This window comes from Myxine glutinosa, chromosome 2 (assembly GCF_964187855.1).
Source record: "Myxine glutinosa chromosome 2, kmMyxGlut1.1, whole genome shotgun sequence".
Taxonomy (NCBI): domain Eukaryota; kingdom Metazoa; phylum Chordata; class Myxini; order Myxiniformes; family Myxinidae; genus Myxine; species Myxine glutinosa.
This window is the reverse complement of record NC_136262.1, coordinates 57,250,343-57,275,734: the sequence shown is the minus strand read 5'-3', so window position 1 is coordinate 57,275,734 and position 25,392 is coordinate 57,250,343. Positions and strand designations below refer to the sequence as shown.

The 25,392-nt window shown below is 48.7% G+C and overlaps 1 protein-coding gene across 4 annotated transcripts in view; it reads right to left on the bottom strand.

Moving 5' to 3' along the window:
• LOC137421774 (translocating chain-associated membrane protein 1) overlaps positions 1-25,392 on the bottom strand; it is a 93,359-nt gene that overhangs the window by 5,972 nt on the left and 61,995 nt on the right. The gene's annotated exons all lie outside the window — the stretch shown is intronic.

Here is a 25,392-nt window from a genome sequence, read left to right as displayed (position 1 = left end):
ATTCATCTTTGAAAAATAATCATCAACTCAAACAGCGAATATTATTTGAATTGCTGCAAACTAGTACACCCGCTTCCTTTGGGGGTGGCAGGAAGGGTCATTCCTCTCTGGTATATATAGATTACAGTAGATTTCGGATCGGGCCTCAAGAACATCGGGGGTGTGTTCATTGACCAAGTTTCTTGTGGAGTGCTTGCCAAGATACTCAGGGGGCCAAACCAGTTTTTTGGGGGGGAAAAAGACAGAGTGCTGTAAAAGGTTGGCTGCCATATATATATATATATATATATATATATATATATATATATATATATATATATATATATACAGTGGAACCTCGACTTACGAGTGCCCCAACTTACGAGTTTTTCGAGATACGAGCCGTCACTCTGGCAGTTTATTGCTTTGAGATGCGAGCCGAGATCCGAGTTACGAGCTTTCACCACCCGGTCACGTGGTTATCTTGCCGTTCAAGTACAGTATCTCTGTCGTATAGCGCTAATGATATATAACGCCGCCGATAATGATATGATAATTTATGATAATCTATGCAGCACGACGTGGTCCTCACGTCACACAAGGCGCCTTTGCCGGCGCAAAACGGCTCTCTCAGGGTCAAACTCGGTATCGTTTTGAGCGCACGGTTCAGACCTTCAAGAAAAAGTTTATTTTGTAAAAATCGAGCCACGCGTTCAAAAGATATGACCGGTTTTGTTCGCCGGCACGTCGGCGCTCGAATCGAATCGAGTTAAAACGAACACTGCCGTTGTCGGGTCCGTCTGAGACAACCACCGGGCCTAGAACGCTGGGACCGGTCTCGTTGGATAGGCCTGGATCAGATCTCGAAACGCTGGAAGCTGCACCTCTCTGTGATAATCTTGTGGACCATGACAAGAGATCGTGCGACACGTGGTTATCATGCCGTGCAAGTACAGTATCTCTGCCGTCAACTTGTTCAGAGTGCCGGCGATAGCTCGCCTTCTCTTTGTGGAAAACACGGTGAGATCCTTAACATCCAACAACTAATGGGACGCAAACGGGGCGCCCAGTTTAGCGGTACACCCATTGATGAATCACCCTGCCTGTGATTCACCCATGACAGGTTATAGCTGGGTCGGGATTCAAACCCAGGCTGGACAGTTTAGACTTTAGAGTCAAGTGTGCGTACCTCCAGTCCAGGCCATCCTGCCAACTTGTATGCTGCATACAGGTGAAATATAAAGCGCGAGATATTTTTATATATACTGTATATTTAAAAAAAAATTGGTGTGGTTTTTGGCGGGCTGGAACGGATTAATAGCATTTCAATGCATTTTAATGGGGAAATTTGATTTGAGATACGAGCAATTTGAGTTACGAGCTCGGTCACGGAACGGATTAAACTCGTAAGTCAAGGTTCCACTGTATATATATATATATATATATATATATATATATATATATATATATATATATATATATATATATATATATATATATATATATATATATATATATATGTATTTATAGTATTTATAGTCTCAGTATTTCTTCTCAGTATTATTCTCAGTATAGTATTGTTGCAGATATGAGGACTGTATTTTTTTTATTGTGTGCTTTATTATTATTAAGGGTTATTCTGCGCCTCCTGCCTCCGGAGCTGTGTAAAGGTCAAAAGGGCGTCCCATAATTAGTCCACAAGCATACACGTCAGCCAATCATAGAATACCCCTGTTCGATAGTTATATCTTATTCTGTGTTTTAGGGTAAGGCTGTGTCTCCCATTAATAGAAGTACTCCATTGCACCAGTGAAAGAGATAGATTCCCTTCATTCCCACTCCCAAAACCTCCATTCCCCCTTTCGTCGATTGGAAACTACCTCCGCTCCAACAATTTCCGCCATTGACCACGAGGCAGGGTCGGAGAAGAAAGGCGTGTCTCCACCTCGTCATAGAGGGGAGGAGTGAGCCAGCCCCACTCGACCAACCATGAGCCAGGGGTTTGGCTAGAGAGGGCGGAGGAAAGAAACATCGAGGAGGTTCGCGAAGGTTGAGGGGTGGGGCCTATATAACCCACGGCAGGGCGTTCCCAAGGCAGAGAGACAAGGGAGATGAGCTTTGACGACAGAGAAACTGCGAAAGAAGTCCAGGGTTGAACTGCAGCTCGAGCCACCGAAACTGCACTCACTGCAGCTCGAGCCACCGAAACTGCACTTGCTGCAGCTCGAGCCACTGAAACTGCATTTGCTGCAGCTGGAGCCACCGAAACTGCAGCCACAGCAGCGTGAGGCCTGGACGGCAGTTTGGAGCAGGGCCGCGAAGGGGCGGCGGCTGCCCAACGAGTCGATCGGTTGCAGGACCAGTTGGACCTCCCTATCCCGCAATCCCTCCATCTCCCGCCAGTCCTATCATCATTCCCCGCGTAAGTCTGTCCTTGTTTGTTCTGTCCCTGGGTTAATTAAGACTGTAGGTAAGCTAGCGTTGCACTGTGTATCTAATCTCGTCTGTAAATAAACGTGACTGCTTTCTTCCTACTTATATGTGTAAATAATAAATCCAATTACTCATCTGTACGTCTTCTCGTCTTATTTCTTTTCCTCTTTGTATTCGGTCGCTTTAGAGTTTTCCATATTGAGCAGCCGCGGTGCGATATGGCCAACGTTTGGGTGGAATTGGGTTCTAGTCGGGGAATAACAGTTCGGTCGCGGTAATACCACCGCTCGGTCAAAATAACATCTTTAACCGCGTCCGTAACAATTGGTAGTCAGGAGTTGGGATTCCAACCTGGGACTAAATTTATTTAGCCCAAATTTTGGACACCAATTGTGTTATTACCGTAACAGTATTTATAGTCTCATACAGTTACGTGAATAGGTAAGTACACCACATGTAAAGTTTTGACTTTTTCAACACATTTCAACACACAGCTATTTGATCTTCATTTCAACAATATTGATAGATAAAGGTGATATAATATAACAAATATCATGAAAGATTTACATTTTGTAGTCCATTGTATAATTTAAATAAACATAAATGCAAATTTCGCATGTGGAAAAAGTAAGTACACCCCGACATTTATCACTACTTCAAATACCGAAAATTAGAATCAGGTGTACCAGCTCAGATGCAAATGATGAGAACATCGTTAGAGGATCTTGGAGGAACCTGTCTTATTTAAACCTCAGACATTTACTTTGGTTTGCTCTTTGTTGTTGAAGTGTGCAGCGTCACCATGCCTAGATCAAAAGAGCTCTCTGAGGCCTTCAGAAAGAAGGTTAGAGATGCCTACGAGCCTGGGAAGGGATTTAAAAAGATCTCCAAACAATTTGAAATCAATCATTCGACTGTCCGGAAGATCATCTACAAGTGGAGAAGATTTCAAACAACTGCCAACTTGTTCAGGCCAGGCCGCTCCAGCAAGTTCAGCCCGAGAGCAGACCGCAAGATGCTGAAAGAAGTCCCTAAGAACCCCAGAATGTCATCATGGGACCGACAGGTAGCTGTTGCCACTGTTGATGTCAAAGTGCAGGAGTCTACCATTAGAAAGAGGCTTCACAAATTTGATCTACATGGGAGATGTGCCAGGAGGAAACCGTTGCTGTCCAGAAAGAACATCAGGGCAAGACTAAAGTTTGCCAATGAACACCTCGGCAAAGACCAGCACTTCTGCAACAATGTGCTCTGGACAGATGGGTCAAAGGTAGAGCTACTTGGCCACAGTACCAGAAGACATGTTTGGCGAAAACCAAAGACAGCATTTGACCACAAGAACCTGATACCAACTGTAAAGCATGGTGGTGGGAATATTATGGTTTGGGGCAGCTTTGCTGCATCAGGGCCTGGCCAGCTCACCATCATATACTCCACGATGAATTCTTCATTGTAGCAGAGGGTGCTTGAGGATAATGTGAGGCCATCTGTCGGAAAGTTGAAGCTCAACCGAAGGTGGACCTTGCAACATGACAATGACCCTAAACATACCAGTAAATCCACCAAGGAATGGCTGAAAAGAAATAAATGGAGGGTTCTGGAATGACCAAGTCAAAGCCCGGATCTAAATCCCATCGAGATGTTGTGGGGGGATTTGAAACGAGCTGTGCATGCAGGAAACCCCTCAAACATCGCACAGCTGAAAGAGTTCTGCATGGAGGAGTGGGAAAAAATTTCTCCCAGTCGATGTCAGAGACTGGTAGACAGTTATAAGAAACACCTACTTGAGGTTGTTTCTGCCAAAGGCGGCAATACCACCTATTAGAGCCAAGGGTGTACTTACTTTTTCCACATGCGAAATTTGCATTTATGTTTATTTAAATTATACAATGGACTACAAGATCCATCCCATACAATGGGATCCTAGGATCCTGGGTTTGAATCCCGGTCGATCGCTGAATTGATGCCAGGGGGGTTGACTCAGCCTGTCATCCTTCCGAGATCGGCAAATTGAGTACCAGCTTGCTGGGATGAATGATCATGGTGTGTACCCCAATTCAGAATAGGTACACTGTATCCCTGCGCATCGTAAGAGCGTGACCAAGGGTTGGCGTCAGGAAGGGCATCCGGCCATAAAAACATTGCCTCAAACAAGGAACCATGATTGTCATGGGGCCCGCAAGGCTAACCCCCACTCTCGCGGGGAAAAATGGCCTTAAAACGATCATTCATTCATTCATTCATTCATACAATGGACTACAAAATGTAAATGTTTCATGATATTTGTTATATTATATCACCTCTATCTATCAATATTGTTGAAATGAAGATCAAATAGCTGTATGTTGAAATAGTCAAAACTTTACATGGGGTGTCCTTACTTTTTCACGTGAAAAATATAATCTACACTATATATGATTAATACTACACTATATACGTGACTATATATATAAACCACCGTTTAGAGGCCATTTTTCCCCGCAAAGCGGGGGTTGGCCTTTTCGGGGACCGTGGTAGTTGTTGTTATTTAGGTCCCCTTTTTGAAGCAATGTTTTACGGCCGGATGCCCTTCCTGACGCCAACCCTTTTTGCCGCCTTCAACGACAAACAGGGAATTACCAGTGAACTGGTACTCAATTAGCCGACCTCGGAAGGATGACAGGCTGAGTCAACCCCCCTGGCATTAATTCGGCGATCGACCGAGATTCGAACCCAGGATCCTAGGATCCTAAGCCGGCACCCTAGCCGCTAGCCCAACACCAGGGATAACGTGACTATATATATATACTTTCAATATATATATTGTTGCGGTTTTGAGTCTGTCAAGTGAGTTTAATAAAGGTTAAAGTCTGTCCCCCATAGTTAGTCACACAAGCAACATGTAGCCTCGCGATAGTATAGTTATGTCTTAGTATTTGTAAGCTTAGTCCTTTTCCTTAGTTAGTTCTGCGTTGAGTAGGAGCCAGGAAAATAGGCCCTACTTGCCACCGATTTCCCAGCCACCCTGGCCACGATCCAGGTTGTTAAGCATTGGTTGATCATTGGGCGAGTTAACACGAGGCAGGCCTAGGAAGGTCGAGGCGGAGTCGAGGTGGGGCGGCAGAAGCAATGACGGTAAACACCAGCCGCCAATCAGAGCTCAGAGGTGGTGGCGGTGGCGTGGCGTCAGAGGGCGTGGTGAGAAGAGTCGGGTGAGTTCCAGAAGGTTTGAGGGGCGTAGCTATAAAACCGCTGCGCAAAAGCCCTCGAGAGGACTTGCTGCGGGAGAGAAAGATAAAGACTTACATTGGAGGACTTGTATGAAAGAACTTGATAAGCGGTGAAAGCTGATGAACTTGACGAACTTGCACGAGAACGCGCGCGCTAACCAGCTCGGAGTGTATCGAAGAAGAGTTGGCCGCTACAGATACGCGGGCGCAGCCAGACGCGCTTATACCGAATACGGCAAATTTGAGACGCGTGAGTGAACAAGGCTGAGTAACCGCCAGATGCGCTAAAGTCCGCCCTCTGCCGTTCCGCCCGATCATCTGCTGGTACGAGAGACGCGCTACGAGCCCCTGCCTTCGCCTGCCACCATCTTCGCGGGACGTGCCGGGGACCGTGGAGACCCGGACGGGAACCATCTCTGGACGCGTTGGGGAACACCCGCCCATCTGCAATACCCTGTGTGAGTGTGAGACGGGCCCGTTGTCCAAGGGATAAGTTAAGACTGCTTAAGGATTGCTCTGGTTCTCTTCGTCCTTGAACCTGTATATATTGTTGCGGATATGGGATTTGGCCTCCATCCATATCCGCTTGTAAATATTCCCCTATTTCCCCAATACTCCCCAACTATCCCCAATCCCCCATTCCCTAGTCCCATTGTCTGTAAACAACACTCTGTAGAACCGACCTTCCCCTTTTTCCCCCATTAAATGTCGTGCCCAGGTTCACCGCATCTCACGTAGACAACTATAGGACATCTTGCTAGTTATTCTTAGTCTATGTCAGTTAAGGACTCGTTTCCATTAATTCTGACTCTTCGTTGCACCAGAATGTGATTGTATGGCACCAGTAGTAAGTTTAGGACCTCCCAATACCTCCCCACAATCTCATCTCCGCATCCTCCCATCATCTCATGAAACCACAACAACAACTACAACAACAGCGGGGGGCGGCGCGGCGGCGGCGCGGGGAATGTGCGTCCTCACTCCGGCTTGGTTAGCCGCCATTGCCCATGTGCTCCGACGGGGTTACCACGCAGGGGCTGACTGTCAGCTCCTCGTCAAGGGCGGAGCCCGGTAACCCCCCCCGCACCCAATTCCATCTGGGGCGGAGCTAACGAGCCGAGGGCGTGTCACTCCCCGCTGGATATACGCAGCCACTTACCGGAGGTGACGTCAGATGCGCCCCCAGCTTGGAGAAAGAACGTCACCTCCTAGCGCTGAGAGATACCTCCCGCATCTCTGGACCGGACCGGGTCGATTCTGCCCCTGAGCCAAGGTGCACCTTGAGCCATCGACTAACTGCCCCTCCTTGCCATCAATCCCTGTGTGAGTCAGTCTTGTCCCGTTTATCTGTGGTCTGTCGGGGCTAAGATAAGACCGTGTTTAAGTGCCTACATTTCTGTGCTGTACCTCTTGTCCGTGTAATCTAAACGTTCTGCATATCCCATATTATATCCTCCTCCGGAGGTCTTGAGAACTGTACCCCTGGTGTCGTGTCATTTAACCCAGCCGTTGTGTCCTTTCCTTCATTGATTTAGCATAGCGCGATTTGGCCAACGTTCGAGTGTAATCGGGTAACTTGTGCGAACACGGCGGCCATTCCGCTCGGCCCAGCATAACATCTCAATAAGTCGTGTCCGTAACAATTGGTGTCGAGGAGTGAGATCGGTCCCGGAGCGCGTTTCACGCGCTCGAAATTATAACGGCGAAATTTGATTGTGTTTTACAAAAAAAATAAAAACCCGAATTTTGAAAGTCGCGCTATGGCAGACCAAGACGGCTGGGTTCCGGTAGAGGAGAGTGAGGCAGGGTCGATCCAGGACCAAAATGAGGGACATGAGGAGAGCGAAGCAGTGAGGGTGGCAGGGTCGCAAAATAGCGTCGTCGCGCACGAGGTTACGGGCGCGCAAAATGGCGCCTCGCACATGGCCACGGCGTCCACGCCCGCGACCGTAGTAGCGCCACCGGTGGATTTGAACCTTTTTTTTTAATGCAAATGAAGGCCCTTATGGACAAGAATAATGAAGAAATGGAAAACAGAATGATGGGGGCCCTTATGGGCCAAATGGGGGTAATGAGGGACGAAGCGAGGGGTACCAGTGAGGGGTTAGACAATAATTTTAAGGGATTAGACAAGAAATTTGGGAAGTTAGACGACAAATTTGAGGGGTTAGACAACGGGATAAAAGAGGTGAAAAATGGGTTAATGGGGGTAGAAAACAGAATGGCTGCTCAAGAGAATCAAATGGAAGGGATGCAAAAGGGGTTAGAGGGGTTAGAAAACAGTATGGAAGGCAAATTGAGGGACATGAGGGACCAAGCGGAAAGGGAAGTTAAACAAATGGGGCAGCAGATAGAGAGGGTCAGAATGGGGGTACAGACCAAACTGGATGCTCACAGGGAGGAAATGGAGCAGCTGAGGGTGGCATCTGGGCAGGAGATGCAAGTGATGGGAGAAGAGATCAGAAGAGGTGTGAGTGAGGAGGTCGGAGGAGTGCGCGAGGAGGTGAGGCACTGTAAGGAGCGCATGGAGAAGGAGGTGAGAAAGGGGACTGTAAAATTGCAAGGGGGTATAGAGGAGTTGACGCTGGGAGTAGAACAACTGACAGTGGGACAAAAGGAGTTGGGGGACCAGGTAAAGAAGAACACAGCGGTAATAGAGGGTTTAAAATCGACACAGAAGGAGATGAAAAAGGACGTAGGGGTAATTAAAAAAGAGTGTCAGACGGTACATGAGGACCTGACGAGGAAAATGAACAAAGTGGTAGAGGTGATGGAGGTTAAAGAGCGGGAGGTGCGGGAGCACATAGAAAAAAATTAAGTGGAGTTAGAGGAAGAACTTAAAGGGGCGCACGAGGAGATGAAGGAGGTGAAACAGAAATTAGAAGAAGTGGAAGAAGGGGTGAGCGAAATTAAGAAGCGACGGAGAGAGGATAAGAAAGAGATAAAAGAGGAGGTAAAAGAATTGGTCCAAAGTCTGTGTTCGGATCGTGATGATGTGCTCATTAACCGGATGAGGGATTCGCAGGTGATGGAGGAGAAGCGAAGAGAAAGAGGACCCGGTGTAAGTGGTGACCAATATGGTCGTGCGTATGATGCGCCAGGTGATTTAATAAGCTTGGGGGTCGAGATGGACCCGGGTGTTCGTGAGAGGCCGTTGGTGAAGTGTGCGACAGGTCTGGTGTGCGAGAAAGTCCGACTCTGGGGTGTGTGAGGAAAAAGTGCGTGCCAAGGAGTGAGGGTGCTGGCGAGAGTGAGTCGGTCGTAGCGCGTGTGCGAGGGAGCACATGGAAGCGCGGTGTGGTAAGTGTTACAGAGGGTGTGATGGGAGAGTGTGCGCAGGAGTGTGCGCGAGAAAGGTGTGTGACGGACAGGTGCATGGGGAAAGAGTGCGCTGTCAAAAGTAAGGAAGAGTGTACACCTGTGGTGAGTGTTACAGAGGGTGTAACGGGAGAGGGTGCGCGAGAAAGGTGTGTAACGGACGGGTGCATGAGGAAAGAGTGCGCTGTTGAGAGTAAGGGTGAGTGCGCTGTCAAGAATGGAGGTGAGAGTAGTGAGAGTGACAAGGAGCGTGAGTTGGTTGTGACAGGTGAGCGAGGATGTACACCTGGAATGGAAGGATGCACACCTGGAATGGTAGAGTGTGAGTGGGAATGCATGCTGGAATTGGTAGTGAGGCATGTGGTTGGGTGTGCGAGTGAGAGCACACCTGTGATTGTCACAGAGGAGGTGACCGAGGAGGGGGCGCGAAGAGGTGTGTTGGTGAGGTGTGCGAGCGACGAATGTGTGCCAAGGTGCTCGGTGGTCAGGTGTGTGACCAAGTCGTTGAGCGGAATGAGGGTACCTGGGTGTGTAAGGAAAGGTATGAGCAAGCAAGGGGTAGCGTATGCATGTAAGCGTCCAGGTGAAGCATCGACGGTAACCGGTTTAGCGGTTAGAGCGACTTATAGCCGAATCGGGCCCTCGGTGCGTGCTGGGCCTCGCTTTGAACGGCCGCGTCCGTGCTCCACTAGGCGGAGCGGGCGGCTGGATAGGAAGGGTCGTCATGGCGACCACTTTTTGTTGAGGCATTCCGGCAGGTCGAGATCGAGCCATGGGATGGCTCCGTGCCGAGATGGTGCGTGGGATCTCGGCCCGGGTAAACCTCCTTCCCTGCACCGAATGCGGGACGTATCCAGCCGCTGGCACCAAACAACCCGCATTCATTGCTCGGCTTTACGAAGCCGGGCTTTGGACAGGAATTGGCGCACCGAGAGGCATTAGTGAGTAGACTGTGTGATGAGGTTATTGTTTTGGACCCAAAATTAGAGAAAAACAAAATTTGATGATTGGCAAAGGATTGGCAGTAATGATTGGCAGATGATGAGTAGTGATTGGCAAATTTTTGATTTGTTGAAATTTGATGTGCAAAATTGGTAGTGGGGGATGCCCGATGTGGTGGGATGGCAACTCTGTCATCCCTCACTCACGAAAGTGGGGCAAAGGAGCTATAGATTATGGGGTGTATGGCAGTGAAAACTAGCCCGGGAGGGTTAGGATATTGATAGGGCCCTAGAAGATGACATTAGGTAACGTTAAGGTTTAGATAGTGACTGATACCTGTAGTGGGGACGCAGGTAGATTAGTGTGGATTATAATGACGAGGGAGCGCAATAGTTTAAAGGGACGACTGGGAAGCGCGAGTTTCAGAGGGGAGTAGTTAGATGAGATGTTGCCGTGTGTGTGAGAACTGGACAGGTGTGTGGAGCAGTGTATGAGTAGTGAGTGTTGTGGATCAGCGCGAATGCGCTTGGGGAGAGAAGGGTGCAGGTGGCACCAGGTGTGAGAGCACAGGTGTGCAAGTGCAGGTGTGGGGAATATATGGAGCAGAGAATGAGTGGTGTGGAGAGAGTTGGAGTAAGTGGTACGGAGTGGTGTGCATGGTGCGAAGGTGTGGATGGGGGAAGAGTGGACCCCTTTCACGAGTACCCGGGGCGGGTAGTGTAAGTGTTAGGTAGAGGGTATAGGTAAATTGTGGTTGGATATTGGCATTTGTGGTGCGGTTGCAGAATGGTATTGTGGATGGGTGCATTAGTGTTGTGGAAATGGCTGGGCGTGTAGCCTGTTAGTGTGTGTAGTTGGTTGGGCACTCCACCACTGTGAGGATGTCGGCCAGGTGAGGCCGCAGGTGGGCTCTGGGAGCCGTTAGTGTCAGTGGGGCCCGAGGATCCGGAGGACGGACCCGGGTAGCCCAGTGCCAGAGAGGGCACTGAGTGGGGAGAGCGCCAGAGGGCCTTCCCCAGGTAGTTAGGTTAGGGTAAGGAGCAGGTAAGCTCGGAGGCAACTGCAGTGGTGGAGGTGTGCAGGTGGGTAGACCTGCGGGGAGAGCTACACGTCGCGGCCCAGAAATTGTGCGAGGGCACCGGGAGATGAATTGGGGGAGTGAGACCCCAAATTGAAAAGCACCACAGTTTGGTCAATGGGAATTGGTTTTTAGAACCCATAGTGTAAGAGGGCCAATGGTTTGGCAGGAGAAAGACCCCGGGTAATGTAAAGTTGTTAAAGTCATTTAGGAAATAGTTAGGATTGATGAACCTGTCGCACCATACGCAGCCACTTACCTGTGGTGATGATGACTCCACACCTGTGTTTTCTTTGTTCTGTGTTGCAGGAAATGAGAATTGCGGTGAGGATTTGTGAGACGCATCACGACGTGGATGAGACATTGGGGTGATTCCATCTCTCCCTCCTTAGGAGGGACTGATGATGAATTGGTGATGGCAAATTTTGATGTTGAATTGGAGATGGCAAATTTTGATGAGAGTTGGAAATGGCAAATTTGATTGGTTAGGAGGGAGAGAAGACGAATTTGGTTTATGGGAGGAACGGGGAAGACAGTAGGGACGGTTGTTGATTTGTAAAGTAGATGTTTATGGGTAGTGTTGTGTTTTGTGGATACAGTAAGGGGTAAGGGAGGGGCAATGTAGGTTACCTGGTGGGGGGGGGGGGGCGTACGGTAGGAACGTACCTGTCTCACCTGGTTCCCATGTGCCCCCAGTGTGCATTACCTTATATTGCATGCACTTTTGCGCCCTTACCACCTTACTCACTTGTCTACTTCTTTTGTCTCCCACCTCCGAGGATCTGGCTTTGGGGCAGAGAGAGAGGAGAGAGAGGTGCTGGCTCCGCAGTTGTGGGCCTGCACTTTCGCTGCTTGCTGCCGGGATCGATACACCATATGGACCGCAATTTTTGTGGCCGCCCACCATGGACCGCAGTTCTCTTGCGGGCAAGCACCACCCGTTGAGGGACCTATGGGTCAACGTGGCACCTATGCCATACAGGTGAACCACTTTTAGTTGGCCCCCTGACACCACAATACAGAAATGGACGCGGTTGGCGCCTTTCTTTATTTTTGAAAGAAGCCAGAAGGCCAAGTGCACTTCATGAAGGCAAGACCAGCGGCAGAACATCGGCCGGCTGCGACACCACCGGTGATTTATGAACATTTTATTGGTGCACCGGATGGTGCTGACTGTGTTATGGGGTGGTGCTTTTGGTGCTTGGATGGGGTGCTCTGCACATTATTAAAGGCCGTAAGGCCACAGAGCACTCGTGGGTTGGTGTATCGATGCTGGCATGCGTGCTCTCTCTATGCATAACATCTGCATGTGTTCCTCCAAAAACAGGTCCTGGATCGTAGTGTAAATATCAGTGTAGTCTTGTGTAAATAATGCTCCCTACCGGCTGTATGTTTAGTTTGAGAATTCTTTCCGCGATTCGGTTATCCTGTGGGTGTGTTTCTGTGAGGAGAAGGGTGCAACGTCGCAGGGGGACATATTTACTCATTTGTGAACATCTGTAAAACTGTCGCACTCAGGGTAGAGTTAATAGTAGAGGGAACTACATCTGAGTGCCACACTAAAGTAGGTAAAAATTTATCGGGTCGGGACGCCCCGAGGTAGAGAAGGGTGCAATGTTGCGGATATGGGATTTGGCCTCCATCCATATCCGCTTGTAAATATTCCCCTATTTCCCCAATACTCCCCAACTATCCCCAATCCCCCATTCCCTAGTCCCATTGTCTGTAAACAACACTCTGTAGAACCGACCTTCCCCTTTTTCCCCCATTAAATGTCGTGCCCAGGTTCACCGCATCTCACGTAGACAACTATAGGACATCTTGCTAGTTATTCTTAGTCTATGTCAGTTAAGGACTCGTTTCCATTAATTCTGACTCTTCGTTGCACCAGAATGTGATTGTATGGCACCAGTAGTAAGTTTAGGACCTCCCAATACCTCCCCACAATCTCATCTCCGCATCCTCCCATCATCTCATGAAACCACAACAACAACTACAACAGCGGGGGGCAGCGCGGCGGCGGCGCGGGGAATGTGCGTCCTCACTCCGGCTTGGTTAGCCGCCATTGCCCATGTGCTCCGACGGGGTTACCACGCAGGGGCTGACTGTCAGCTCCTCGTCAAGGGCGGAGCCCGGTAACCCCCCCCCCGCACCCAATAAGAAGCGGCGGACCGATTCCATCTGGGGCGGAGCTAACGAGCCGAGGGCGTGTCACTCCCCGCTGGATATACGCAGCCACTTACCGGAGGTGACGTCAGATGCGCCCCCAGCTTGGAGAAAGAACATCACCTCCTAGCGCTGAGAGATACCTCCCGCATCTCTGGACCGGACCGGGTCGATTCTGCCCCTGAGCCAAGGTGCACCTTGAGCCATCGACTACCTGCCCCTCCTTGCCATCAATCCCTGTGTGAGTCAGTCTTGTCCCGTTTATCTGTGGTCTGTCGGGGCTAAGATAAGTCCGTGTTCAAGTGCCTACCTTTCTGTGCTGTACCTCTTGTCCGTGTAATCTAAACGTTCTGCATATCCCATATTATATCCTCCTCCGGAGGTCTTGAGAACTGTACCCCTGGTGTCGTGTCATTTAACCCAGCCGTTGTGTCCTTTCCTTCATTGATTTAGCATAGCGCGATTTGGCCAACGTTCGAGTGTAATCGGGTAACTTGTGCGAACACGGCGGCCATTCCGCTCGGCCCAGCATAACATCTCAATAAGTCGTGTCCGTAACAATATATATGTGTGGGAATAATTAAACCCTATTTGTTCTTCTTCTTCCTGAGGAGGAGAGTGTCGCTGAAGCTGAAGGGAAAGGTGTATGCTGCATGTGTGAGAAGTGTTATGATTTATGGGAGCGAGACATGGGTAATGAACGTAGAGCAGCAACGAAGGCTGGAAAGGGTGGAAATGCGAATGGTTCGATGGATGTGCGGAGTATCGTTGAGAGAGAGGAGGACAAATGATGAATTGAGAAAGATGATGGGAATATTGCCTGTGATTGATGCTGTGAAGAGGAACAGGTTGAGATGGTTTGGTCATGTATTGAGGAAGGATGAAAGTGACTGGTTGAGAAGAGTGATGGAAGTTAATGTAGAAGGAAGTAGAGGACGGGGAAGACCGAGAAAGACTTGGCTAAAGATGGTGGAAGAAGAAATGCGGGCAAGGGGGTTAACAAGGAGAGATGCAGAAAATAGGGCAAAATGGAGAAGATTGTCATGGGGACCGCAAGGCTAACCCCCGCTCTAGCAGGGAAAATTGCCTTAAAATGCATGTTGTGTTGTTGTTGTTGTTCTTCTTCTTCTTCCCCGATTCGATCGTTCTTGTGGTTTCTCCATTTGACTAAGCGTGGCACGAATAAGATCGCTCCAATCGGGTTCCAACATGTAAGACTGCGCGGTCCACGTGTACGCAATCCGCTCGGTGTACTCAAACCACACGTGGTTCGTGCGAGGCTCGTTTCCTCGCTCCCAGGGCAGCGCGGGGACTTAGGTACGAGCGAAAAGTAGTCCCGAAACCCTACGCCGCGTGTGTCCGGGAGGGACGTAACAAGTCTCGGTTCCGCCAGGCCCAGTAAAGACAAGGGGATTAATCCCCCCTTGATAAGGGGAAGGTCGGCTCAGAGAACCGCAACAATTGGTGTCAGGAGTGTGGGATTGGACCCGGAGTGCGCTTCACGGACTTGAAATTGCAAGTGGATGAAATTTAGTTTTAAATTCAAAATTATAAATTCGTGCCATGGCTAGCCAAAGCGGTCGAATGCCGGTGGGCGGTGGGGGTAGAAGATGAGGTAGGTGAGGAAGAATTAATGGCCCAGGACCCACGGGAAGAATTGGGAGAAGAGGAGGACATTGATGAGGGGCCGGCAGCAGGGGTAGAAAATGGCAGCGCCTCGCACGTGGCTGCGGCAGCCGAGCCCGCTGTGCGACCCGGGTGCAACATTGAATTATACCTAATTCAACTAATGGCAAAAATAGACGCCCAAAAGGACGATATGAAAGCTCAGGGTGAGCGATTGGAAAACAAATTGGACGCCCAGAGTGACAAATCCACCCGGGAATTGGAAGAGGTGAAAAAGGGGCTGGAAAACAAAATTGACATCCAAAGTGATGAATTTGGAAAAATGAGAGTGGCGTCAAAGAAAGAAATAAAAGAGATGGTGAAGGACATAAGGCGCAAGTTGAGCGAGGAGGTCGCAAAGGGACGCGACGAGGTAACGCGGTGCGAGGAACGCGTGGAGAGCGGGGTTGAGCAGAGCGCAGCTAAGTGGACCGAGGGTATATAAATCGCGACTCTGGGTGTAGAAGAGCCGACGGCCACCGAATTGGAAAAGCAAATTTTATGCGCACCGGCGGTCGTCGAGGAAATAATTAAAATAAAAGAAATGGTTATAATTGAAATTGAACAGACGGCAGAGTCAGAAATAGGAGATAAATCGCGGAAGAGATGGAATCCGCGCAAAGTCCGTGTTCGCATCATGATGCCGTGCTTGCTAACAAAATGGAAGGTTTGCAGGTGCGGTTGCGGAGAAGAGAATCCCCAAGGTGAGTAGGGGTGTGTATGGTGCGAAAGTGTTTGGCGGGAAAAGGTTTTTGGCGCGCTTGGGGTATAGACGAAGCCCGGGCGCTCATGGAAGGTCCTTTGCGCGGTGTACGCGAGCGAATGGTGCGCGTGTGCGAGAGAAGTGTGCACTGGAGCGTGAGTGTATGACGGAATGTGAGTGGGAAGAGTGTGTCGGAGAAGAGTGTGAAACAGTGTGCGATGGCCGAGGAGAGTGAGGGAGAATGCACACCAGAGCGTGCGATTGGGTGTGTACCAGGAGCGTGCACACACGTGGACGTTACGGAGTACGTAACGAAAGTGTACGCGAGGGTGTGCGATGGCCGATTGTGTAACGGAGTGTGTGAGGGGTATGAGTGCGCCTGGGTGGTGTGCACCTGAGTGTGTAAGGGAAGAGTATGCACGGGAGAGTGCTGTAACAGAATGCAGGGAGAGTATGGAAGGCGCTGGAGCGCCGCGTTTTGCGAGTGTGTAGGGGGGTCGCGTGTGATAAGAACACGGCTCGAGCATCGACACAGACCGGGGGAGCGTTTAGCGCGACGTATAGCCGACGCGAGCCCTCGGTGAGCTGTGTGGTTTGTGTGCAGCGGGGACCGGCGGGGATCGTTGCCGCGGCGGTCTCACAAGGACCGGCGTGCACGGTTCGCGCCGGGCCCCGCCCTGTATGGTCGGTGCCGCGCCTTGGCAGGAAAGGCGATCGGCACGGTTCAAGGGGGAGTAGGAGAGATCGGAACCGCGCCCCCTGGCGGCTGCGGTGCTCCGACCGTGGGCGGTTGGGCCATCGTGCGTGGGACCGCAAGGCTCCGCGCAGGGATGGAGCTCTGAACCTTGGCCCAACCAAGCCTCCTCCCCTGGATCGAAAATGCCGGACGGACCCAACTTACAGGCGACCAACCACCCGCATGCATCGCTCGGCTTTTCGAAGCAGAGCTGTGAAAATGTATTTCCGCACGAAGAGGCTCAAGTGGAGTGGACGATTAGCGATAGTGTTGGGGAATGGTACCCTGTGTGGGGGAGTGGTGGTTTCGCCATTCCTAATGCTGGGCTCATGAGCATTAGATTCGGGGGATGGCAGTGACATGCACATGGAGGTGCCAGCGATGGTTACTTCCATGGGGTACCGAAGCTAGCCGAGGGCGGGCTAGGATAATTGATAGGGAAATTAGAGGACAGGAAGGGGACAAGATTTAAGTTGAGACATTTGTACCATAAAGGGGACGTAGGTAGCTTAGGTGGTTGATAACGACGAGGGAAGTGCTTAGTGTAAGGGAAGACGGGGAAGCATGAGTTTTAGGGGAAGTAGTCAGCTAGATGATGCTGTGTGTGTGAGGATTGTATTGAGCAAATGAGGAATTGGTTGAGAATAACGAGGAATTGTATTGAGATAAATGGAATTGTGTTTGGAGTGTATGGACAAAAGGTGTGTAAGCACAAGAGGTGTGCGAGAGAAGTGGTGCGCGAGAAAATTTGGTGTGGAATGCTTGGTGTGAAGTAAAAGGTGTGGAATGCATGGTGCGAAGGAGTGAATGGGGGGAGATGGACCCCTTCACGAATACCCGGGGTGGGTAGTTTAAAGCCAGGTAGAGGGCTGAGGTAAATTGTTTGGATATTGACACCTGTGGTGCGGGAAGTGGCAAGTAGTGCTTTGGTTGGGTGCATGAGTCAGTGAATGGCTGGGCGTGTGGCTTTGTTGGTGCGTATGGTTATTGGAGCACTCCGCCACTGATAGTTTGTCGGCCAGGTGAGGCCGCAGGTAGGCTCTGGGAGCCAGTCAGAGTAGTTGAGTAGTTGTTCAGTGGGGCCCGAGGATCCAAGGGAAGGAACCGGGTAGCCCAATGCCAAGGAGGGCATCAGAGGGGTAAAGAGCCAGGAAGGGCCTTCCCCAGTTTAGGGTAGTCGCAGGAGCAGGTAAGCTCGGGTGGCGACTTCAATGGCGGAGGTGTGCAGGTAGGTAGACCTGCTAGTGGAGCCACATGACCCAGCCCCGAAATTGTGCAAGGGCACAGTGTGAAAAATTGGGGAGTGAGACCCAAATTCGTAGGACACCGCAGAGTGGTCAATGGGGAATTCCGTTTTTAGAACCACATAGTGTAAAGAGGCCGATTGGCAGGGCATGACCCCGGGTAGTGTAAGTGAGTTAATGTCATTAGAGTAGTTAGGAAGAGAATTCCCTTCACGCCATCCACATTCATTCACCGAGGATGACAAAGCTCCGCACCAGCACCAAGTGAACGATTTGAGTAAGTGAGACGCATCTCGACATAAGAGGACATTGTGTTTGTTCCATTCCTTCCTTTCAGCAAGGGATTGGGAGACGAATTTGGAGTAGAGAGGGATATGGAAGACAGGACGTAGTGACGAATTTGTAAATACAGGGAAGGGCAAGGGTAGTGTCAGCTGATGTTGGGGGGTACGAACGGTTAGGGACGAGCTTGCTCTGCTCGCTCTTCCGCGCCCCTCATGCTGCATTCCCTTGTACTGCTGTGTACCTTTGTGCCCTTTCCGCTTTGCCGGTTGTGCTTAGTCTCTCCCCCAACCCAGGACCAGCTTGGAGGTGGAACTGTGCAGCCGCACCTTGCTACACCTGTGCAGCTGAACTGCATGGCACTTTGCTGCCGTTTCATTGGTTGTAACTTTGCTGCACATGTGCAGCACGTGCTGCCACGGACACTTTGCTGCAAATTACCACATTACACATTATGGACCACAGGTTTTGTGGCCTTACACTTTGCTGTGCAGCACTTGGCTGCAGACTCACCTTGCATCTTCGGACCACTTGTTTTGAGTGGCATCAATGTCACGCAGTTGGACCACATCGGGTTGGCCCAGCTGGCAAAATAAAAACGAACACACTTTTTGTACATTTTTATTATTGGTGTGCTAGGAAAGAAGAACTAAGTTTTATTGCACACAGAAGATGCAGGAAGACAGAAGATGCCAGACACCAACAGCAAATGAACTGTGATTTGAAATGTGTATTTGTGCATTGCTGTGTTTTTCTCTTCCCCTCCAACTTCTTTCCAAAGGGGACAGGTCCTGGGTCATAGAAATGTAAATAAGGTTAGGTTTTGTGCGTGTATATAAAATGCTGCCCACCGGCTTCATGTTTAGTTTGAAAATAATTCCGCAATTCGGTTAATTGTGGGCGTGAGTCTGTCAGGTAGCTACTCAACGCAGTAGGTGGGACATATTTAGTGTTGTAAAACTGTCGCACACACGGGTTAGAGTATATGTTAGGGGGAACCACATCTAAGTGTCACACATAATTAAAAGTTAGTCCCAACTCTTTCTCAAAACCGGTCGTTCCAGTTTTTGTAGGTTCGACTCGGGGACGAGTCTGACGAGGGTGGGGGGCAGTGTTGCGGTTTTGAGTCTGTCAAGTTAGTTTAATAAAGGTTAAAGTCTGTCTCCCATAGTTAGTCACACAAGCAACATGTAGCCTCGCGATAGTATAGTTATGTCTTAGTATTTGTAAGCTTAGTCCTTTTCCTTCGTTTGTTCTGCGTTGAGTAGGAGCCAGGAAAATAGGCCCTACTTGCCACCGATTTCCCAGCCACCCTAGCCTCGATCCAGTTTGTTAAGCATTGGTTGATCATTGGGCGAGTTAACACGAGGCAGGCCTAGGAAGGTCGGGGCGGAGTCGAGGTGGGGCGGCAGAAGCAATGACGGTAAGCATGAGCCGCCAATCAGAGCTCAGAGGTGGTGGCGGCGGCGTGGCGTCAGAGGGCGTGGTGAGAAGAGTCGGGTGAGTTCCAGAAGGTTCGAGGGGCGTAGCTATAAAACCGCTGCGCAAAAGCCCTCGAGAGGACTTGCTGCGGGAGAGAAAGATAAGAGGACTTACATCGGAGGACTTGTATGAAAGAACTTGATAAGCGGTGAAAGCTGATGAACTTGACAAACTTGCACGAGAACGTGCGCGCTAACCAGCTCGGAGTGTATAGAAGAAGAGGAGTTGTCCGCTACATATACGCGGGCGCAGCCAGACGCGCTTAGAACGAATATGGCGCATTTGAGACGCGCGAGTGAACAAGGCTGAGTAACCGCCAGCCGCGCTAAAGTCCGCCCTCTGCCGTTCCGCCCGATCATCTGCTGGTACGAGAGACGCGCTACGAGCCCCTGCCTTTGCCTGCCACCATCTTCGCGGGACGTGCCGGGGACCGTGGAGAGCCAGACGGGAACCATCTCTGGACGCGTTGGGGAACACCTGCCCATCTGCAATACCCTGTGTGAGTGTGAGACGGGCCCGTTGTCCAAGGGATAAGTTAAGACTGCTTAAGGATTGCTCTGTGTCTCTTCGTCCTTGAATCTGTATATACGTGTGGGAATAATTAAACCCTATTTGTTCTTCCTTTCTTCCCTGATTCGATCGTTCCTGTGGTTTCTCCATTTGACTAAGCGTGGCACGAATAAGATCGCTCCAATCGGGTTCCAACATCTAAGACTGTGCGGACCACGTGTACGCAATCCGCTCGGCGTACTCAAAACCACACGTGGTTCATGCGAGGCTTGTTTCCTCGCTCCCAGGGCAGCGCGGGGACTTAGGTACGAGCGAAAAGTAGCCCCGAAACCCTACGCAGCCTGTGTCCGGGAGGGACGTAATAAGTCTCGGTTCCGCCAGGCCCAGTAAAGACAAGGGGATTAATCCCCCCTTGATAAGGGGAAGAAGGCCGGAACAGAGAACCGCAACAATATATATATATATATGCACAAAATGTAAATGGACAACCTTGTCAACAAGCTACTATAAATCTGTAGGAAACCTCTAAACAACATGACCATATAAGCGAATACGGCGCCTTTAGCGGTGATCAGCCATTATGGTTTATTCATGTTCCTTGAGCAATGATGAAGACAACACAACAACAGGCATTTTAAGGCCATTTTCCCTGCAAGAGCGGGAGTTAGCCTGATGATGAAGCATTGGTTGAGCAATGATGAAGGAAAAACTTAATTCTAACAAACCAAATATATCATAAATAAATTACTCCCTGAACCATTTACATCTCAATATCAAGGCATATTTTGGGGCAAAACATTAAAGAATTGTTCAAAATACACGCTCAATCCTGAATTTAATTGTTTTGTTTGTGAACGTAACATTAGAAGATGCATTTCTATGGTGCTGTCAAATCACTTTCTGATTCACTGCTGCTGTCAAAGGTGGCAGTGTAGTGGTCATGGCTGCACTTCTTTATCGATCTCTGACAGCGGCAACCTACATAACAGGCAATGTTCTTCTTCCCACATGAGCAGTTTGTGTTGCAGCCCTTGGTGCAGCCAAGGAGATCGTCTGCATCATCTGATATGGCCAGGTGGGATGTGTGGATTGCACTGGTACCAGCTTCCCATCATCCACGGCCCACCCATAGTCGTCATATGGTTCGACAATCGGCTTGCAAATGTGAGCACTCTTGTCCAGTGCAGTCGCCAACGCCGCACGTTTGAGATGTTGCGTTCTTTGTGGGCAGTAGCAGCTTCAGAGTTGACTAGTTGTTTTGGAACTTGTGAACTCAGAGCTTTCCAAGGTCTGAGCCCTCAAAGTTATCACCCTTGTAGGTAAATAATACAGTGACCACAAGCTCCTTTGCCCGGTTGCTTACATCTGATGTGATCCGAGCGGGACCTTGATCTTCATTTGCAAAGTCTTCCAATGGCGAGATGTCGGTTCTCTTGCTTCTTTCTGTATGAAGGCAGAGTAATTATGTGTGCTTCTTATTTGCCCCGAAATATGCCTTGATGTTGAGATGTAAATGGTTCAGGGAGTAATAATTTATTTATGATATATTTGGTTTGTTAGAATTAAGTTTTTCCTTCATCATTGCTCAAGGAACATGGATAAACCATAATGGCTGATCGCCGCTAAAGGCGCCATATTCACGTATAGGGTCATGTTGTATAGAGGCTTCCTACAGATTTCCAGTAACTTGTTGGCAAGGTTGTCCATATACATTTTGCTCCTAGATAGATGTAGATATGATTTTTGGCAGCCAACCTTTTACAGCACGCCATGTCTGTTAAACCCATTTGGCCCTCTGGGTAAGTTGTTTTACGCATTCGAGCAAGCACTCCATTCAAAACCGTTAAGGAATGGCTGGCATGGCAAGCGCTAGCTAGCTGCTTGGTAAATGAACACACCCTGGGTTTCCTCCCTTTAAGTTTCATGTTAAACAACAGTAGCAACAGTTTCAAAAGGCCACCACGAAAAACGCCACGTTGGTGGAAGGAAGTATCATGGTATTAACCATTGTGGGGTACATAGATTGCAATAGATCTTAGCTCAGTTCCACAAGTAAAATTTGCCTCACGAATGTCGGGATTCCTCCAAATTTATTTTAGTTTCGTGTTGAACAGCATTAGTGACTGTTTAAAAAGGTAATCATACGTGTTTGTGGTTTATAATATTTTTACTTCTGGTAGGGGCCGGTGTTCCCATGAAACACCACGATAAGCTATTTATAAACACAAGCTATTTATACACGTTATCCCTGCAGGAAAAACGCTTTGGGGAAGTGGGACATTATTAGTATTAATATTATTGTAATAACATTAATATTATGCGATTAGCATTAATTTTGTTATTAAAAGTGTCTTTGGAAAAACGGCACGATAAATCTTCTTCTTTGGAAAAACGCCATGATCAAGCTAATTTAACAGATATACACCTCAACACGCAACCCATTGATGGCAATGGCGGGGAAAACCCCCTTGGGGAGGGGGGCAAATGAATATGCTACAACCTTCATTATGTAACCCTTGGTCATCCTGTCAAGTTTGGTTGAGATTGGATAAGTAACGACAGAATGTATTGGCGTCAAATATTCATCAGACAGACAGACACAAATGGCGTATTTTCGTATGATTAACACGGCGTTTGCTCTAGGAGTTAACACTCCTTGAGAAGGGGGAGATATTATTAGTATTCATTTTATTTTGTAATAACATTAATATTGTTACGTTTGTGGGGGTAGGTGACTGAATCTCATAGTAAAGATAGGATTGTATTGGTATAGCATGGACCGTGGATGTGTCGGAGACATCTCAATGTATTTAAGTAGGGAACTGGAGCTTAAGATTGTTTATGTGTCTTCACATGGGGGAGGTGGAGAGGAGGGGGGGGGGGGGGGAGGGATGAAGTGGTGTTAACGAGATATGGATTAAGGTCACTTTGCCCAGTATGTGATTGCCTCCTGTGGCTTTTCCCTACGTTTTTACAACTACAACAAGGCCGGCCATAAAAACCTCCGTTTAAACAACAACCACCGGAACTGCAGACAGTACCCGAACATTGACTGTCAGCAAGTAAGCCACGTCTTAATGATGCTCATGCCAGGCAGGGCCGGCAGGCCACGCCCCAAAGTTCGTCATTGGTCGAACACAACCATGGGGTGATTCGATGGGGCTCGGCGATTGGCCAGTGTGAGGTCAAAGCAAGAAAGTTCTAGGGAAAAAGGACCATTAAAAGAAGAATCGCTCTCTTGGGTTTTTGTGCAGGAGGAGGAAGGCGCCATCTTTTTGTGTTGTTGTGCAGGTGATTTTGGTGCACTTTGGAAGGAGTGTGAAGCTTTTGCTGTGCCGGCAGCATCTCAACAGAGATGGGCAACATTTGGGCTCATCAAGGATCTGGGGTCCGTGTGGTACTTGACAGTGGAGAACGAAAGGTGGCCGTCTTGGCTGCTTGCTCATGCCTGGGCATTTTCGATGCGTGGCGCCGGCGCCATTGTTGGAGCGCTTCCTCCAACTTCAAGCGGCTACGCCGGCTACAGCGACAATAAAGCCCCTGGAAACCATTTTGGACCCAAGCTGAGTGCCGGCCGATTAAAAAGGAAACATTTGATTTTACTTCTTCATTCCTGTGTGTTCGTATTTGTGTCTGAGTGGAGGATCCTCACAGTAGACATTAGCTTTTACCTCACCTTTCATTCTATTTCCTTGATTTATTTTTATTAAATCATTACTGTTGCCCTTTATTTGTCGTGTCTTGTCTGTTCATTGTGGGTTTCGGATTAAACCCGTATGCTTCCGTTCAGGTAAGCGCTTTGTTTCCTTTACCCACGCGCGACGGGCCAACCGCTAATTTCAGCTACGCGCCTCGGAATTAAGGACCGTTTTTGGCTATTCGCCTAAGGCTGGTGTTCATCGGCTTACGGATAAGACAATATTATGCTTTTGTTATTAGAAGTAGCTTATTCATCCACAATACGTCCTTCTCCCCCTCCCCTTGACCTATCTCACTTCTATTCTGCTGTGGTATACCTCCACCTCTCCGTTTCGTTCCCTTCCATTTTGCTCAAGCTCTTCCACGAGCCTCAATCATCATACTAAAATACGCCATTTGTGTCTGTCCGATGAATTTTTGACACCAATACATTCCGTCCTTACTTATCCAATCTCAACCAAACTTGACAGGATGGCCAAGGGTTACATAATGAAGGTTGTAGCGCATTAATTTACCCCCCTCCCCAAGGGGGTTTTCTCCCCCGAGCGGGTTTACCCCGCCATTGCCGTCAATGGGGTTAAGTGTTGAGGTGTATAGCCGTATTAAGTTAGCTTTATCGTGGCATTTGTCCAAAGAAGAAGATTTATCGTGGCGTTTTTCCAAAGACGCTTTGAATAACAAAATTAATGATAATCGCATATTATTAATGTTATGACAAAACGCCACACCACAGGTGCCACAGGTGGAAGCCACAGGTGGAAGAAGAAATGCGGGCAAGGGGGTTAACAAGGAGAGATGCAGAAAATAGGGCAAAATGGAGAAGATTGTCATGGGGACCGCAAGGCTAACCCCCGCTCTAGCAGGGAACATGGCCTTAAAATGCATGTTGTTGTTGTTGTTGTATGACAAAACAATATTAATACTAATAATGTCCCACTTCTCCACGGCGTTTTTCCTGCAGTGATAACGTGTTTAAATAGCTTATCGTTATAATGGCGTTTGTGTGAGCAACAGCTTCTACAGGAAGAAAAAAATATTATAAACCACAAACACGTATGATTTGCTTTTTAAACAGTCGCTAATGCTGTTTATAGCACTAAATGAAGAAATTTGGAGGAATCCCGACATCCATGAAGTAAGGTTTACTTACAGAACTGAGCGAAGATCTATGGTACTCTATATAACCCACAAATGTTGAGTTCATAGCATGGCCCTTTCTAAAGGGAGGAAGACCAGGATGTGCTCATTTACCAAGCAGCTAGCTGGCGCTTGCCAAGCCAGTCGTTCCTTAACGGTTTTGAATTGAGTGCTTGCTCGAATGCTTAAACAACTTGGTGATCTCTCCACAATAAACTTGGTAAATTAACACACACCCAATGTTCTTGAGATCCGACCTTCGATCGACTGTAATCTGTATACCCCAAAGAGGAATGACCCTTTCTGCAGCTCCCGTAGTGTGCGGGTGTACTCGTGTGTACAAAAAAAGCCAATTCCCAATCAAATACATTGAGAATCTATCGGGGCAGGTCACCAAGCCTAGTACCTAGGATCACATCGATATCGGTGATTGGTAACGAGTTTCCTTTGTGGAATACTGGTTGCGGTAACCATGCCACATTCTGATTCCAATAACACAGGATGCATATTAGACACCGGAAGAAGTGAGATTGAGAGAAATAAGCGGTCAGTCATCTCGGACATCTTCACGTTAGGGAAAGACACTAGTAGCTTTTCTGTCTGCAATGCTTGTCAACAATCATGCGGAGGAATTCATGCAACATTACTATAGCAACCTGACGCTGGGACATTTATATCGTCATATTATTCAGACCATTCCACACTTGTTTGAGATTCCCCAACATTTATTTCTGTTCAATCCTGCCTGCTAATTTTTTTTCATTACGTTGAGCAACCAGTTTCTTAATTTCCTTTTGTACCCTTTTCTT